The sequence below is a fragment of the Mobula hypostoma genome, chromosome 2 (assembly GCF_963921235.1).
Source record: "Mobula hypostoma chromosome 2, sMobHyp1.1, whole genome shotgun sequence".
NCBI classification, from domain to species: domain Eukaryota; kingdom Metazoa; phylum Chordata; class Chondrichthyes; order Myliobatiformes; family Myliobatidae; genus Mobula; species Mobula hypostoma.
This window is the reverse complement of record NC_086098.1, coordinates 90,513,554-90,531,813: the sequence shown is the minus strand read 5'-3', so window position 1 is coordinate 90,531,813 and position 18,260 is coordinate 90,513,554. Positions and strand designations below refer to the sequence as shown.

Sequence of the window (18,260 nt, the reverse complement as noted above, 5' to 3'; positions counted from 1 at the left end):
CGGCACCCACTACACCATCATGTGCCAGTTTCTATCCACCTAAAATCGAGGAAAAGCTTTGCTACAGTGGAGGAACTACTGCACGGAACATCCCCCCAAGTATACGGGATTGACCTCTGGCAACAAACAGAAGCCAGAACCCCACCAAACAATACAGTGCAAGATCCCCCAGAAATGTTGCCAGACGGGGCACTGCTTGACAGATGAAAGTGGTGGTGCACTCTCAACAGAGCGAGAGCGGGAGTTTGTAGGACGGGAGACAATATAGTGAAGTGGGGTTTAAAGACCAGCGAATCCTGTGACTGTGGCAAAAGGGTGCAGAACATTGAACACGTTCTGCGCAACTGCCCACTCTCACCTGATTTAGCTGACACTGACCTGCTCAACATCAACCGAACAGCACTAGAGTGGCCGGCTGTCTGGTGTGACAAGCTACGATGATAATCGAGAACATCAAGCACAGCAGATCTACCCCACTAGCAAGTTACTCAATAACCGTGGAGCTGGATTTGTTGTACACCGTGGTGCAACCTGCTTCAGCCACCAAGGCAGGAAGGCATCAGAATGGTACATGGAGGCAATGCGCAATTGAATAAAAGGTGGAAATTATGGCTTGGACGTTTTTATTGTGATCACAAGACTCTGTTGGACACAGGTAATGTGGAATACTGCAAATGCAATTCACTAGTTCATTGGTGAGACCAACAGCAAGAGACCTGCATGGCCTTGGTTGTGGCACCGACCAGGCCCTCGTGCGTTAGGGTTGCTTGTTCCAGCCACAAGGGAAGGAGATTCTGGAGCTGGTTGTGTACTGCTGGATTCTGTACTAGATTGAGCTGGTCCCCGTCTGTTGGTGCTGCTCTCCAGTGCTTGCTCGGTGGGAGACAATCTGGATTGTGTTCATCTGCAGCTGCACTTGCACATGAAGAGGAATGTTGCTGGATTGTTCTTGTAGAAACATGGCTGTAGGACAACATCCTTGTACCATCAATCTACAGGCCATGGCATTCAGGGACTTGGGGCTATATTATTATTTTTCTATTTTTTTTTATAACTATATGTTTTTCTGCTATCATTATTGTATATGTTGTGTGCTATGTGGCTATGTGTGATTATTGGTACTGTGTTTTGCACCTTGACCCCAGAGGAACACGGTTTCATTTGGCTATATTCATAGGTATGATTGAATTACAATTAAACAAACTTGAACTGATGATGATTCACTTTCATGAAACACTATTTCAAATTATTCAGACAGATCCTCCTCTTCACCAATCTATACAGCCTAATCCCCAGTCAAACTTTCTCCAAGTGTAGATACATTCTGCTCTTCAAAACCTTTACTATTATCAACCACTGATGTTTTACTCACTGGCAGGTAATAAATTGGATTATCATTTCTGCTGTTCTTGAATAAAGGTACCCAGTGTGGCTTCCCCTATATCGGTGACATTTGACATGGATGGGCACTTTTGCTTCATTTGCCACAGGATCTCCTGGTGGCCTCCATTTCAATTTATCTTCCCATTTCCATACCAACATTGCCTTCCATGTCCTCCTGTACTGTCATAATGAGGCCATTCCCAGGTTGGAGGAGCAACACCTCATATTCCATCTGGGTAGACGCCAACCTAATGGCATGAACATCGATTACTCTAACTTCAGTATTTGACTTCTTCTCTGAAGAAGGTTGTCAATGCTTTGGAAACAGTTCAGAGAAGATTTACTAGCCTAATTTCTGGAGTTGACAGGTTGTGTTTCGGGGAAAGGTTGGGCAGACTAGGCTTGTATCTGCTGGGGTTCAGAGAAGAGGGAAATGAACTTGATTTTAACATAAGGATCCTGGAGTATCTCAATGGGGTGGATGTGGAGAAATTGTTTCGTCTTGTGGAACAAACTGGAAGTTGGAGGGATTAGTGGTAAGGATCAAATGTGGTTGTGAGTTCTATTCGAAACCAGCCATAGTTTTTTCTGATCAACACGTTCTGAGGTGGAAAATTTGCAATATGAAATTGCAGTGCCATTGCTGGTGGGAGGGTGCACTGACAGGTGACGAAAATTTTCAGGTATCAGTATAGACTAAGTTCATAACGATAAAACTCAACTGTAAATAGATATAAATATTAGATATTTGTGCTTTGCATATGTGTACAGTCTTCTGATGAAGGTTAAACAATCAGTGGGAAAGAGAAATTATGTCACTTAGCAAATAATTAACAAATATAATGTCTTTAATATGTCTAGAAATCCTTGCTGTGTACATACATCTATTGATGCTTCTGGACACATCTTCAGTGATGTCGTGTGACGTCGGGCAGTGCAGCGCGGCAGATTTAAAAGGAACAGAGCCTCATAGAGCGGGCAGCGTAGTTTGCGGGCGGCGGAGTGAGCCGGGAGCAGAGTGAAGACTTAAGGGCTTCGGCTCAACAGGCTTAGGCGGAAACGGGCGAGGCGAGGAAGGTTTGGCATTCATTTTCTGTTGTTATTTGAGGAGAGGGGTAGTATGAGTGTGAGGGCAATTTGCTGTTCTCGGTGTCGGATGTGGGAGGCCCTGGAGTCTCCAAGCCTCCCGGACGTCTACATCTGCGCCAAGTGCATTGAGATGCAGCTCCTAAGGGACCGCGTTACGGAACTGGAGCTGCAGCTCGATGACCTTCGTCTGGTCAGGGAGAGTGAGGAGTTGATAGAGAGGAGTTGCAGGCAGGTGGTCATGCCGGGGCCACGGGAGGCAGACAAGTGGGTCACGGTTAGGAGGGGGAAGGGGAAGAGTCAGGTAATAGGGAGTACCCCGGTGGCTGTGCCCCTTAACAATAGGTACTCCTGTTTGAGTACTGTTGTGGGGGACAGCTTACCCGGGGGAAGCGACAGTGGCCATGCCTCCGGCACAGAGTCCAGCCCTGTAGCTCAGAAGGGTAGGGCAAGGAAGAGGAGGGCAGTTGTGATAGGGGACTCGATAGTAAGGGGGTCAGATAGGTGATTCTGTGGACGCAGTCCAGAGACCCGGATGGTAGTTTGCCTCCCTGGTGCCAGGGTCCGGGATATTTCTGATCGTGTCCAAGATATCCTGAATGGGAGGGTGAGGAGCCAGAGGTCGTGGTAAATATTGGTACCAATGACATAGGTAGGAAAAGGGATGAGGTCCTGAAAGGAGAATATAGGGAGCTAGGAAGGGAGTTGAGAAAAAGGACCGCAAAGGTAGTAATCTCGGGATTACTGCCTGTGCCACGCGACAGTGAGAGTAGGAATGCGATGAGGTGGAGGATAAATGCGTGGCTGAGGGATTGGAGCAGGGGGCAGATATTTAAGTTTTTGGATCATTGGGACCTCTTTTGGCGCAGGCGTGACCTGTACAAAAAGGACGGGTTACACTTGAATCCTAGGGGAACCAATATCCTGGCAGAGAGATTAGCGAGGGCTACTGAGGTGACTTTAAACTAGAATGGTTGGGGGGTGGGAATCAAATTAAAGAGGCTAGGCGTGAGGAGGTTAGTTCACAACAGGGGGATGGGAACCAGTGCAGAGAGACAGAGGGGTGTAAAGTGAGGGTAGAAGCAAAAAGTACTAAGGAGAAAAGTAAAAGTGGCAGGCCAACAAATCCAGGGCAAGCATTAAAAAGGGCCACTTTTCAACATAATTGTATAAGGGCTAAGAGAGTTGTAAAAGAGCACCTGAAGGCTTTGTGTGTCAATGCAAGGAGCATTCGTAATAAGGTGGATGAATTGAAAGTGCAGATTGTTATTAATGATTATGATATAGTTGGAATCACAGAGACATGGCTCCAGGGTGACCAAGGATGGGAGCTCAACGTTCAGGGATATTCAATATTCAGGAGGGATAGACACGAAGGAAGGGGAGGTGGGGTGGCGTTGCTGGTTAAAGAAGAGATTAACGCAATAGAAAGAAAGGACATAAGCCGGGAAGATGTGGAATCGATATGAGTAGAGCTGCGTAACACTAAGGGGCAGAAGACGCTGGTGGGAGTTGTGTACAGGCCACCTATCTGTAGTAGTGAAGTCGGAGATGGTATTAAACAGGAAATTAGAAATGTGTGCAATAAAGGAACAGCAGTTATAATGGGTGACTTCAATCTACATGTAGATTGGGTGAACCAAATTGGTAAAGGTGCTGAGGAAGAGGATTTCTTGGAATGTATGAGGGATGGTTTTTTGAACCAACATGTCAAGGAACCAACTAGAGAGCAGGCTATTCTGGACTGGGTTTTGAGCAATGAGGAAGGGTTAATTAGCAATCTTGTCGTGAGAGGCCCCTTGTTTAAGAGTGACGATAATATGGTGGAATTCTTCATTAAGATGGAGAGTGACATAGTTAATTCAGAAACAAAGGTTCTGAACTTAAAGAGGGGTAACTTTGAAGGTATGAGACGTGAATTAGCTAAGATAGACTGGCAAATGACACTTAAAGGATAAACGGTGGGTATGCAATGGCAAGCATTTAAAGATTGCATGGATGAACTACAACAATTGTTCATCCCAGTTTGGCAAAAGAATAAATCAAGGAAGGTAGTGCACCCGTGGCTGACAAGGGAAATTAGGGATAGTATCAATTCCAAAGAAGAAGCATACAAATTAGCCAGAGAAAGTGGCTCACCTGAGGACTGGGAGAAATTCAGAGTTCAGCAGAGGAGGACAAAGGGCTTAATTAGGAAGGGGAAAAAAGATTATGAGAGAAAACTGGCATGGAACATAAAAACTGACTGTAAAAGCTTTTATAGATATGTAAAAAGGAAAAGACTGGTAAAGACAAATGTAGGTCCCCTACAGACAGAAACAGGTGAATTGATTATGGGGAGCAAGGACATGGCAGACCAATTGAATAATTACTTTGGTTCTGTCTTCACTAAGGAGGACATAAATAATCTTCCAGAAATAGTAGGGGATAGAGGGTCCAGTGAGATGGAGGAACTGAGCGAAATACATGTTAGTAGGGAAGTGGTGTTAGGTAAATTGAAGGGATTGAAGGCAGATAAATCCCCAGGGCCAGATGGTCTGCATCCTAGAGTGCTTAAGGAAGTAGCCCAAGAAATAGTAGATGCATTAGTGATAATTTTTCAAAACTCGTTAGATTCTGGACTAGTTCCTGAGGATTGGAGGGTGGCTAATGTAACCCCACTTTTTAAAAAAGGAGGGAGAGAGAAACCGGGGAATTATAGACCGGTTAGCCTAATGTCGGTGGTGGGGAAACTGCTGGAGTCAGTTATCAAAGATGTGATAACAGCACATTTGGAAAGCGGTGAAATCATTGGACAAAGTCAGCATGGATTTGTGAAAGGAAAATCATGTCTGACGAATCTCATAGAATTTTTTGAGGATGTAACGAGTAGAGTGGATAGGGGAAAACCAGTGGATGTGGTATATTTGGATTTTCAAAAGGCTTTTGACAAGGTCCCACACAGGAGATTAGTGTGCAAACTTAAAGCGCACGGTATTGGGGGTAAGGTATTGATGTGGATGGAGAATTGATTAGCAGACAGGAAGCAAAGAGTGGGAACAAACGGGACCTTATCAGAATGGCAGGCGGTGACTAGTGGGGTACCGCAAGGCTCAGTGCTGGGACCCCAGTTGTTTACAATATATATTAATGACTTGGATGAGGGAATTAAATGCAGCATCTCCAAGTTTGCGGATGACACGAAGCTGGGTGGCAGTGTTAGCTGTGAGGAGGATGCTAAGAGGATGCAGAGTGACTTGGATAGGTTGGGTGAGTGGGCAAATTCATGGCAGATGCAATTTAATGTGGATAAATGTGAAGTTATCCACTTTGGTGGCAAAAATAGGAAAACAGATTATTATCTGAATGGTGGCCGATTAGGAAAAGGGGAGGTGCAACGAGACCTGGGTGTCATTATACACCAGTCATTGAAAGTGGGCATGCAGGTACAGCAGGCGGTGAAAAAGGCGAATGGTATGCTGGCATTTATAGCGAGAGGATTCGAGTACAGGAGCAGGGAGGTACTACTGCAGTTGTACAAGGCCTTGGTGAGACCACACCTGGAGTATTGTGTGCAGTTTTGGTCCCCTAATCTGAGGAAAGACATCCTTGCCATAGAGGGAGTACAAAGAAGGTTCACCAGATTGATTCCTGGGATGGCAGGACTTTCATATGAAGAAAGACTGGATGAACTGGGCTTGTACCCGTTGGAATTTAGAAGATTGAGGGGGGATCTGATTGAAACGTATAAAATCCTAAAGGGATTAGACAGGCTAGATGCAGGAAGATTGTTTCCGATGTTGGGGAAGTCCAGAACAAGGGGTCACAGTTTGAGGATAAAGGGGAAGCCTTTTAGGACCGAGATTAGGAAAAACTTCTTCACACAGAGAGTGGTGAATCTGTGGAATTCTCTGCCACAGGAAACAGTTGAGGCCAGTTCATTGGCTATATTTAAGAGGGAGTTAGATATGGCCCTTGTGGCTACGGGTGTCAGGGGGTATGGAGGGAAGGCTGGGGCGGGGTTCTGAGTTGGATGATCAGCCATGATCATAATAAATGGCGGTGCAGGCTCGAAGGGCCGAATGGCCTACGCCTGCACCTATTTTCTATGTTTCTATGTTTCTATGTATCATCGGGTGTTTCGGGTCTTTCAACATCATGCAAAATATCCTTAAAGAAATCCTTAAATGTATTTGCAGTGTAATTAAAAACAATGGGACTTGATCGAGATTTACTTATGAACTGATAAGTGGGTAATTGGTTGGATACCAGCACAAGAAAATATCGTGCCTGGGATATTCTGCCTGGGAACAGCCAGCTGCTCTTATTTTTGGTTGGCCGGTTACAAATTGGCTTCACCCACAAACCTGAAAATTGCAATTAGGTCTGAGACCAAGAGTTGCTCTAATTTTCTAAGTTTGTTTTGACATATATAATCTGTTCTTATGCCCAGGGTGCCTCATGAGTGGCAATATTTCAAAGTAAGTATGTACACTATATGTCACCATGTACTATGCTGGGATTCATTTTCTTGCAGGCGTTTATAGGAAAATAAAGAAATACAATAGAATTTATGAAAAACTATAAATAACAAAAACTGACAAGCAACAAATGTGCAAAAGAAAACAAATCTTGCAAATAATAAAAAAGTATATAAATAATACTGACAACATGGGGTCCTTGAAAGTGAATCTGCAGGTGGTGTTATTGGTTTTAAGGAATATAACAGAACATTACTTAGCATTGACTGTGAATGTAACAAAGAAAAGATTGCATTTTTTTCTTGCAATTTAGGAAATTATGAATAAAGTTTATTATATTCAAAAAATCTCATTCATTAATCTTGTGCCCATTACTGCCAGCCACCCAGAATTTTCTGAGGTCTCTGGACAATGATTGGATCTGCAGGACACTGTTGGACGCAGGAAATGAATTAGAGGAGGTCATTTAAAAGAGTAGATGCTATTTCAAACATTTGTTTATTGGTTGTAAAAATAAACAGGCATGAAAAGTAAGTGGATAACTACGCAAGTGTGTAATGAAGAGACTGTTTCTAATCCTGTGGGAAGGTAAGGTATCATAAGAAGGAGATTAATGGAGGCACCCTGGAAGTTGACCAGCTGAGGTAAGAAATCATGTGACAAAGAATCAAACCAATTGTGCCCACTTAAAGGGCCAGAACAGTTTGCCTAGTTGTGACCACTAAAGCAGTGCAGAAATCAGATGCAAGTTTGCAATAAAAAATTACATCATTATGGCATTTCTGGGGGATCTAATATTGGACGCATCACAAGAGTAGAAAATCACGTTGCTGCAAGGAACTGCTCTGGGATAACTTGGACTTCTAAGGCTACTTAACCTGAATAGCAAAGAGGCTTGCTTTCAGCCACAAAGATGCTAGAGAATCTCTCAACACTGGCACAAACCTTGGGTCTCATGAGTTAGATATTTTCAGATAGCTGCACATTCCCCAGAAGAGCAGGAAGGTGATTGGGGTTGAGGGTGGGGGAATCTCTGCTGTATGTGAAAGCAATCACTAACAGGGACCTCATAAACATCGAGTATTTAGTCCATCATTTCAATACTGTCTGTTGTGTTTTGTAACTCCAGAAATTAATTGAAAGAAAAAGATGGGAGAGCTGGGGATAACTCACAAACGTTCCTTTTCCACTTTTAGTGACGTATGATGTATGGCATTCGTGCACTTCTACATATAACCCATAATGAATTATATAAATGTAATGCTTTGGTTAAGATTCCACTGCTATACTGTGAGGTAGTTTATGTTAGCACTTTTCTGTAAAAGCAGTGTGCCATGCTGGAAAGTCTGTTTTCGCTTTGGCGAAGATAAGGACCCCTGTTGTCCAGTTTAGGAATGTAAATCGGCCAATCAGGATTGTGGGATGTGGGAAAAGGCTCTAGAGAGCTGTGGGGATGAGTTTTCTGAAGGACGGAGGTCTGATATGGGGTCTTTTGGGGGGAGATGTGGAGCGGGACAGAAGGGAAGAAACCGCAGAATGCTGTGGGAAGGAGAGTCCCCGTAGCAAGAAATGCTTTGTGCAGATGAATGGCTCCAAAGAGGAAGGGTCAACACTTCTGAGAGAGGGAGCCAGTTTACTCAAGATGGTGCTCGAGGGGAATTTGAAAATGTGGTGGGCTTTTCCATGCAGACCATGGGTCTAGTGCATGAGTGAGAGATACAGCCCCGAATACTCGAGTATGAGCTCCAACGGTTATGTGCATATTGGACTGGTTTAGCTAAACTGGGCTCGTTTCTTTTCTTTCTCTATTAACTGTTTGATAAAGCTAATATACCTTCTTCATAATTTTATGCAGTGTATGATCTATTATTTTTTGCCGACCGATAATTGTGTATGGGCAGTATTTACACAGCGCATCACTCAAATCGAGTTTTCTTTAATCAGAATATCAAGATGTTCCTGTTTGATTGAGCCCCAGATTATAACAACCCTAGATGTATATTGTTTATGAAAGGTGGCCTTCTCACTGCTATTAGCTGGGTTAGCTATCAAGCCAGTGAGAGGGTTATATACACAACAAAGAATGCTCAATAAAACAACAACTGCATCTCAGTGTGGTATGGCAATTGTCCCGTATCGGACTGCAAAGCACTCCAGCATGTGGTGAAAACTGCCCAGCGGATTATCGGCACCCAATTGCCCACCATTGAGAACATCTACCATAAACGCTGCCTGGGCAGGGCGAAAAGCATTATCAGGGATCTCACCCTAACCATGGACTTTTTACTCTCCTCCCATCCGGTAGGCGCTACAGGAGCCTCCACACCCGCACCAGCAGGCACAGGAAGAGCTTCTTCCCTGAGGCTGTGACACTGCTGAACCTCTCATCACAGCGAGGATTTCTTACTCTAGTAAGATAACATCTTTCCTGACAAGGTAAGACTTTTAACTGTAAACAACCTCAGGTTCTGGAGCCTCCTCCATGCTGGTTGCAGAAGGTGACCCTGGGACTGTAGGATGTGATTCTGACAGCTCTGGACACCTTTCTTCTGTTATGAATGGCTCTGCCCTCTTCAACTGACCGATGTGTTGCCTCCAGATGACATCAGACGCAATCTCCACTGTGTAGGAGAGTGGTCCAGTTCTGTCCTTAATCTGTCCAAGTACCCACTGCCATCCCTCACCAGCACTGCTTGTCCAGGAGTGAAACATTGAAACTCCTTGCTTGAGGAGCTCTCAATTCATCTCAGCTGCTTGTCCTACATACTCCTTCTGAAATTGGGTCTGAGAAGATCCAAGTGTGAATGCAAGGGTCAACCCAGGAACAGCATGGCTGGTGAGTGGTTGGTCGTGGAGTGTGCTGCACTGCTATATACAAGGAGGAAGTTGGCTCAGTATCAGTGTAGTGCGTTCTTTAGACTCTGGACAAACCTTTCCACCAAACCATTTGTAACTGGGTGGTATGGTGCAGATGTAATATGTTTTAATCCATTCATTTTCAGGAATGACTGAAACTGTTTCACAACAAACTGTGGTCTTTATTGTCACTGACCAAGTGCTCTGGAACACCAGTCATTGAAAAGAGGCTTCTCAATACATCAGCAGTGTGAGGTTGTAATGGAGGCTATTATGAAAAATTCTGGCCACTTTGTAGCTGCATCCACTACTACTAAGAAATTTTTGCCCATGAAATGTCCAGAATAATCCACATGAGTCCTCTGCCAGGGCAATACAGACCATTCCCAGGGATGGAGAGCTGCTCCTGGCATCTTCTAGACATGTTGGCAACCCAAACAGTCCATGGCAAGCTGCTCGATCTGCTAATCTATTTCAGGCCATCAGGCAAAGCTTCAAGTCAACGCTTTTATTTTGACAACATTCAGATGACCTTATATAGCACTTCCAACACTTTAACATCAGTTCTCAGTACAACTGTCAATCGCCACAAAAGGCAACCCTCATAAAAGGCAAGTTCATCTTGGCACTGGTGAAAATGCGGAATCTGGAATTTCTGCTGCACATTCCAGCCATTTTGGGTGGCCATATAGACCTGAGACAATGTAGGATGTTTCTTGGTTTCCCTTTGGATCATCTGTGCCATAAAAAGGAGACTTTTGATTTGTGTTAGGGAGAATACATTAAAAAGAGATGTAAATTTTTCAGCTACTTCCTTTTCCAAGGTAAACAGGACAATCCATCAGCATTTCCATGATTAGTCCTCCACATGAATTTGATCTTGTAGTTGCCTCCTCCAAGAAGCAGAGCCTATCTCTGTGTTCGTATTGCTGCTGTTAGTGGACATTGGAAATGGACACCAGCGGTTGATGGTCAGTAATGAAGGTAAGCTCTCTCCCATACAATTTGAAATGCTTTACACCCTAAACCAGACTCAAGGCCTGCCTCACTCTGTGCATAAGTTTTCATTGCAGCAGAAAGGGAACGTGCATTCGCTTCCATCACTCATAATATGTGACATAACTGCACCTATACCATAAGGCGAGGTGTCACAAGCAAGCTTCACTGGGTGAAATAGATCATAAAGTGTGAGTCCAGTGTCTGACATCACCATTTGCTTTACCTTTTTGAAAGGCACCTCACACAGCTTTGTCCATTGCCATTCCTTCACAAAATGGGAATGAGTTCAAGGGGTGGAGCACGGTAGCCAGGTTTGGCAGGAACTTGACATAGTAATTGACAAATCCTAAAAAGGACCCTGACTGTGACATGTATTTCAGCCTTGGGGCATTGCTTGAATTTTCTCAGCACACTTGTGTAATCCTTGTGCATCTGTGGTGTGAACACAGTAAGTGATTCCTGGATTAAAGAATTCACACTTGTTATGTTGTGCTCGGAGCCCATAATCTTCTAACCTATTTAATACTCTCTTGGGATTTTGAAGATGTTCCTTGTCTTCCTCACCAGTAACAACAATGTCATCCAGGTAACACTGGGTGCCTGAGCAGCTTTGCAACAGCTGGTCCATAGCTTTCTGCCAGAGTGCAGGTCCAGATGCTACTCCAAAAATAAGCCTATTAAAGCGATAAAGCGCTTTGTGAGTGTTTATGGTGAGAAACACTTTGGACTCTTCTTCCATCACCATCTGTAAGTAAGCCTCAGCTAAGTCCAAATTGCTGAACTGTTACCCTCCAGAAAGGTTTACAAAGATATATCCTGTATGCTGCCCAGAGGGTATTGATCTACTTTCAGCACTGGGTTGATGGTGACCTTAAAATCACGACAGATCCTGACAGATTCATTCTTCTTGGCTACCGGGGCATCTGGTGTTACTCATGGGCTCAACTCAGCATTTGAAAGAATTCCTTCAGCCTACATGTGATCTAGCTCACTGGTATAAGGAACCAGATGGGCTTTGTAAAGCTTGGTGTGGCATTTTCATTTAGCACTATTTTACCCTTGATATGTTTGAGCTTTCCAATGCCATCCTTGAATACTGTTGTGGCATCTAGTAACTTCGATGATTTGCTTTCAGTTAACTCTGTTTCAGAGGTCATGGCATGCATGGTGGATGGATCTGCAATCAACTGTCAAAATGTTTGGATATGGACCCAAGTGGGGGGCGGGGGGGGCGTGGTGGTGGTAGGGGAAAGAGAGACAGACAGTGGGAAACAATAACTAATACTAAATGTATACCACTCCCTGGCATCATCAGTCAAAATGGTAGTCTTCTTTCCCGGTCAAGGATGAGGGTAAGCAGAGAGTATAAACATTATTGCGCTTTGGGTCAAGTCTCAACAAGACTGGAACAAAAAGGGAGTTAAATGCCACCATGATGGAACACCAATTGGCTGTAATGTGCATGCTCACAAGTGCAATTGCTAAACCTGTTCCACAGCCCGTGTGGGTGCAAAGGCCCTGCAGAAGAGTCTGTAGTTGTGACATCAAGTTGTAGTTGTTTCAGCCAATCACATCCCCATAATGCTGGCCTTCTTGTTCTTACCATACACACACACACACAAAGTAGCTTGTTTGTTGTTGTATTTCACTGTTAAAAATGTCATTTCCACAGTAATTATCTTTTCTCCAGTATAAGTTCCTAGTTAGATATCTACAAGATTCAGTTTATTATCTTTAAAATGCCATTCACACTCATTTTGTGGAATGACAAACGACCAAGCCGGTGTCCAACTTCTTCAATTCAGCCACATAATCTGAAATGGACTCCCTTTTCTTATGATTCCACTTATGAAACCTAAAGTGTTCTGCAATTAATGATGGTTTCATTTCTAAATGTCCCTACTTTACTTTCACAATATCAGCAATGCTAATTTCAGCCGGTATAGTTGGAGTAGTTAAACTTGTAAGCAAACTGTATGCTCTTCTACCTATTAAACTCAGCAAAACTGGCATTTGCTTTTCATTGGTTATTTCATTTGCATCAAAATACTGCTCAATTCACTCAGTATTCAATATCTAGTTATCTCTTGTGCAATCGAACACATCAAGCTTTCCGACGTAGCCATCCATTTCTGTTTTTTTTATTTATGACTATTATCACCCAGTACTTACTATTTATGAACCTGCGAATTTCGCCTCTTTTCTGCCTTTTATTAACTCAAACAACTCGCTGCACTTCCAAAGAAAAAAAAAGCTGTTTTTTAAAACTCGAATGCCTTGCTGCATTTCAATAGGTAGCTATTCATTTCAGGTTCATTTTAAATTTACTCATTACTGCTGTTATGTTTTAATCAAAGTAAAAACACAGGAGTGTCAGGGATAACTTTTACAACTCTATGAATCCTAATTTTCACCAACCCCACTCTCATAAGTAAAATCTACCTCAATCCCTTTTATCCCCGAGTTAATCACAGAGCCGTAAGGAATATTAAGCGGTTTTATGTGGTTGTGTTATTCTCCCTTGATGCACCTTTTCATTGGGAGTGGTGTTTGCATTCTGAGCCTGTAATGTCTTCAATTTCTTTTAAGTTTTTCCCTGACCTGTCTTGCCTGACTTTCTCTAGAAGTCATTTTTCTTCTGCCTGCACTCTATGCCTGCTTTTCCCTCTTCCAACTGTGTTGAAATAATTGTTGGATTTTCATTCTACTGTTCTGAAGAAGGCTACCAATCCAAATTATTGCTTGTTCCCTCCACGTATATTGACTGGATTCAGCGTTATATCTTCAATCAAAAGTTTTATTATTTCTTGTATAAGACTAAGAGGCTAATGCTATTTTAAAGTTTGCTGACAACATCACTTATTGGCTGGATCAAAGGTAGTGACGAGTCAGCATATAGGAGGGAGATTGAAAATCTAGCAGAATGGTGCCACAACAACAACCTCTCACTCAATGTCAGCAAAGCAAAGAGCTGATAGTGACTACATGAGAAGGAAATCGGAGATCCATGAGCCAGTCTTTATCAGGGAATCAGAGGAGGAGAGGGTCAGCAACTTAAAATTCCTCAGTGCTATCATTTCAGAGAATCTGTCCTGGATCTAGCATACAAAGAAGGCATGGCACCAACTCTAGTTTCTTCGAATTTTTCAAAGATACGGGTGATCTAAAACAGCAGTCCCCAACCACAGGGCTGCGGACCGGTACCGGACCGCGAGGAAACGATATGATTTGGTGATAGGAGTCAGCTGCACCTTTCCTCATTCCCTGTCACGGCCACTGTTGAGCCATTACGCACGCTAGGTCATTACCCGCGCGTCATCCATGTCAGCGCGGGAAGAAGATCAACTCCTTGAGCTTGCAGATGACGGCGGGCTGAAAAGTATGTTTGACATAACATCTCTGCCGGCATTCCAGATCAAAGTCAAGGCTGAATATACTGAGATAGCCACGGAAGCACTGAAAACGTTGCTTCCATTTCCAACGTATCTCTGCAATGAATGCAACAAAAACTAAATTGCAGAATAGACTGGACATAAGGAACCCCCTTCGAGTATCGCTGTCTCCCATCACCCCTCGATAGGACCGTGTTGTTGCAGGGAAACAAGCCCAGGGCTCCCACTGATTTAACGGTATTGGTGCGTTGCAGTGGTATGTTAATACGGGGAAATTATGTGCTGCGTGTTTAATATCCAAACGATACTTAAAATGTTATGATGCTATTGACTTATATAACAATTACAGCATGGAAACAGGCCATCTCTACCCTTCTAGTCCATGCTGAACGCTACTCTCACCTAGTCCCACCGACCTGCACTCAGCCCATAACCCTCCATTGCTTTCCTGTCCATATACCTATCCAATTTTTCTTTAAATGATAATATCGAACCTGCCTCGACCACTTCTACTGGAAGTTCGTTCAACATTTGCTTCGAGCTCCCCTGTCCTCCCCTGATAATTGACTTATCACTATATTCATGCGAGGAAAATATACGCTGTGTGTTTAATGTTAAATTTGTTAGATAAACCCTTTCAGAAACGAAATTGAGTGTATTAGCTAATTATCATCTGTATTCCGGTCGTGATTAACACCCACCCCCCTCCGAAAAGAATCGCCAAAAACGATTTGTGGAAAGAAATCGTACACGCATGCGCAAGGTACACATGCGCACTGGTGCCCGCGCAAGGCTTCACGGTCATTGTAGTCTTTCTTGACTACTTGTATTTGACTGCTACTCTTGTCTGTTGGCAACACCGCCTCCCCCCCGCCCCCCCGGTCGGCCAGTCCGCAAGAATATTGTCAATATGAAACCGGTCCGCAGTGCGAGAAAGGTTGGGGACCCCTGATCTAAAACTTAGACAAACTTCTATAGATGCGCAGTGGAGAGTACACTCACGGGTTGCATATCGGCCTGGTATGGAAACATCAATGCTCTTGAATGGAAAAGTCTGCAAAAAAAGAGTGGATGCATCCTAGGCCTTCATGGGTAAAGCCCTCCCAGCATTGAGCACATCTACAAGGAACGTTTTCACAGGAAAGCAGCATCAATCATCAAGGACACTTACCATCCAGGCCATTCTCTCTTCTTACTGCTGTCATCAGGAAGGAGGTACAGTAGCCTCAGGTCACACGTCACCATGTTTAGGAACAGTTATTACCCTTCAATCATCAGACACTTGAACCAAGGAGGATAACTTCACTCAACATCACTCACTGTAACACTAAGCTGATCCCACAATCTATGGACTCACTTTCCACGATTCTTCATCTCATGTTCTTAAAATTTATTGCTTATTTATTTATTGATGATATTTTATTTTTTTTAATATTTGCACAGTTTGTTGCCTTTTGCACATGGTTGTTTGTCCATCTTTGTTCTGTGCAGTTTTTCACTGATTCTGTTGTATTTCTTTGTACTTACTGTGAATGCCTGCATGAAAATGAATGTCAGGGTAGTATATGGTGACATATATATAAATTGACTTTGGACTTTGAACTTGCATTTGTAAAATGTGTCCTTTCTTCCATTCAATAAAAATATCTTTTATATTAGATCCATTTCTCTGCACAAACCCTGCATCATTTAATACTCAATATTTTCAAATCTATCGATTATATGCATATAGAACATAGAATAGTACAGCACAGTAAAGGCCCTTCAGCCCACAATGTTGTGCCAACCCTTAAACCCTGCCTCCCATATAACCCCCCACCTTAAATTCCTCCATATACCTGTCTAGTAGTCTCTCAAATTTCACTAGTGTATCTGCCTCCACCACTGACTCAAGCAGTGCATTCCACGCACCAACCACTCTCTGAGTGAAAAACCTTCCCCCTTGAACTTCCCACCCCTTACCTTAAAGCCATGTCCTCTTGTACTGAGCAGTGGTGCCCTGGGGAAGAGATGCTGGCTGTCCACTTTACCTGTTCCTCTTAATATCTTGTATACCTCTATCATGTCTCCTCTCATTCTCCTTCTCTCCAGAGACTAAAGCCCTAGCTCCCTTAATCTCTAATCATTGTGTCATCTGTAAACTTTCCAACCCACCCTTCTACCCCCACATCCAGGTCGTTAATAAAAGTCACGAAAAGTAGAGGTCCCAGAACCGATCCTTGTGGGACACCACTAGTCACAACCCTCCAATCCGAATGTACTCCCTCCACCACAGCCCTCTGCTTTCTGCAGGCAAGTGAATTCAGCCAATATAGTCCATAGTCCTGCTTGATAGAAGAGACTCCTTTCCATTTTATCTCTGAATGGCTGACCCCCTCTACTTTGAGGTTGCAACCCCAGTGAAGGTCTTCCAGCCAAGGGACATATTTGCCCTGCATCCATTTTGACAATCCTTGTTAAAATGTTGTTAATTTTCATGAGATCTTCTCTCATTGTTCTATAGGTCTAGTCAAAATAATAAATAATTAGCTTTGTTTGTCACATGTACAGTATATCAAAACATATGGTGAAATGCATCACTTGCGACAAATCAAATCAGCAAGGATTGTGCTGGGGGCAGCCCGCAAGTGGTGCTACACTTCCTGCACCAACATAGCATACCTGCAGCTTCTTCACCCTAACCATACATCTTTGGAATGTGGGAGGAAACCGGAGCACCCAGAAGAAACTCACATGATCACAGGGAGAACACCCTACATACTCCGGTGGAAATTGAACCCCAGTTGGTGATCGCTGGTGCTGGAAAGCAATTGCACAAACCGCTTCACTACTGTGCCATCCATTTGCTCATCACACAACAAAATCGGCCATCCCAGAAATCAATTTAGTGGTTTTTTCAGTAATATCCCTCTATTGTAAATTTTGTCTCCCTCCTTGGGTAGACAGACGAAATTTCACCAAAGACCTTTATAATAGAAGCATGGAGCCTCTGCACATGGAGACTCAAATTCTACAAACCAATCCAAATTGCTTTACATTCCAAAGAAACACTTACAAAGTGAAATCAATATTGTAAACAATATATTATAGTCAATTTATATATAGCACATTCCCATAATCTGCAAATTGAAATTACCAAATGATATGTTTTGGAGAGGTTTTTCAGATAGATGTTGTCATAATAGAAAAGGGATTCAGAACCAGAATCAGAATTAGCTTTAATATCACTGGCATATGTCATGAAATTAATTGTTTAAAACAAAAATATTACCCCCAAATGAAATCACAAGAATATTAAATTGACAACAATTAGGGAAGCATCACAATTTGAGAAGTCAAAAGAAAACTTTAATTCTTACTTGGAACATCTTGAATAGTAGATTAGCGGCAAATTATATTGGGCCTTACAGATTTTAGAATTTTCAAAGACCTGGATATTTATAGAAATTGGTAAACAAATTTTCGAAGCTTTTCAAGCCCAAAATCATTGTCATTACAGAATATTTAGGATTTCTGTGTTGACAGCAAGAGCACTGAAACTTCCAACAAACTCATGTGATTTTAGTGCGTTCCTAGATATTGATCACCAGGATCAGTTTGCCTGTGGTCTCTGAGTGGAAGCTTATCACAAGTGGCTGCTGTCACAAGACAGTCAGCCTGTGATATTGCACTGGAATTTACTCAAAAGGATGCATTCTTATCCACCCAGAGGCGCTTTTCAAACACCAGGAGGGAACAAGAGTACCAGAATGTCAGATAAACTTCCTTTTCATCAGTAAACAAGACCATAACAGCATAAGTTAGGCCATTCCGCCCATTCAGTCTGCTCCACCATTCCATCATGGCTGATCCCAGATCCCACTCAACCCCATACACCTGCCTTCTTGCCATACCCTTTGATGCCCTGATCAATCAGGAAACTATCAACTTGCACCTTAAGTATACCCATGGACTTGGCCTCCACCACAGTCTGTGGCAGAGCATTCCACAGATTCACTATTCTCTGGCTAAAAAAAAGTTCCTCCTTTCCTCTGTTCTAAAAGTTTGGCCCTCAGTTTGAGGCTGTACCCTCTACTTCTGGATA

The 18,260-nt window shown here is 43.1% G+C and overlaps 1 long non-coding RNA gene across 1 annotated transcript in view; it reads left to right on the top strand.

Moving 5' to 3' along the window:
• The window catches only part of LOC134342303 (uncharacterized), a 66,118-nt gene that overhangs the window by 9,028 nt on the left and 38,830 nt on the right, over positions 1 to 18,260 (top strand). The window contains exon 2 of the long non-coding RNA XR_010016993.1: positions 9,235 to 9,365. This is a non-coding gene — a long non-coding RNA (uncharacterized LOC134342303). The remainder of the gene's footprint in view (positions 1 to 9,234; positions 9,366 to 18,260) is intronic.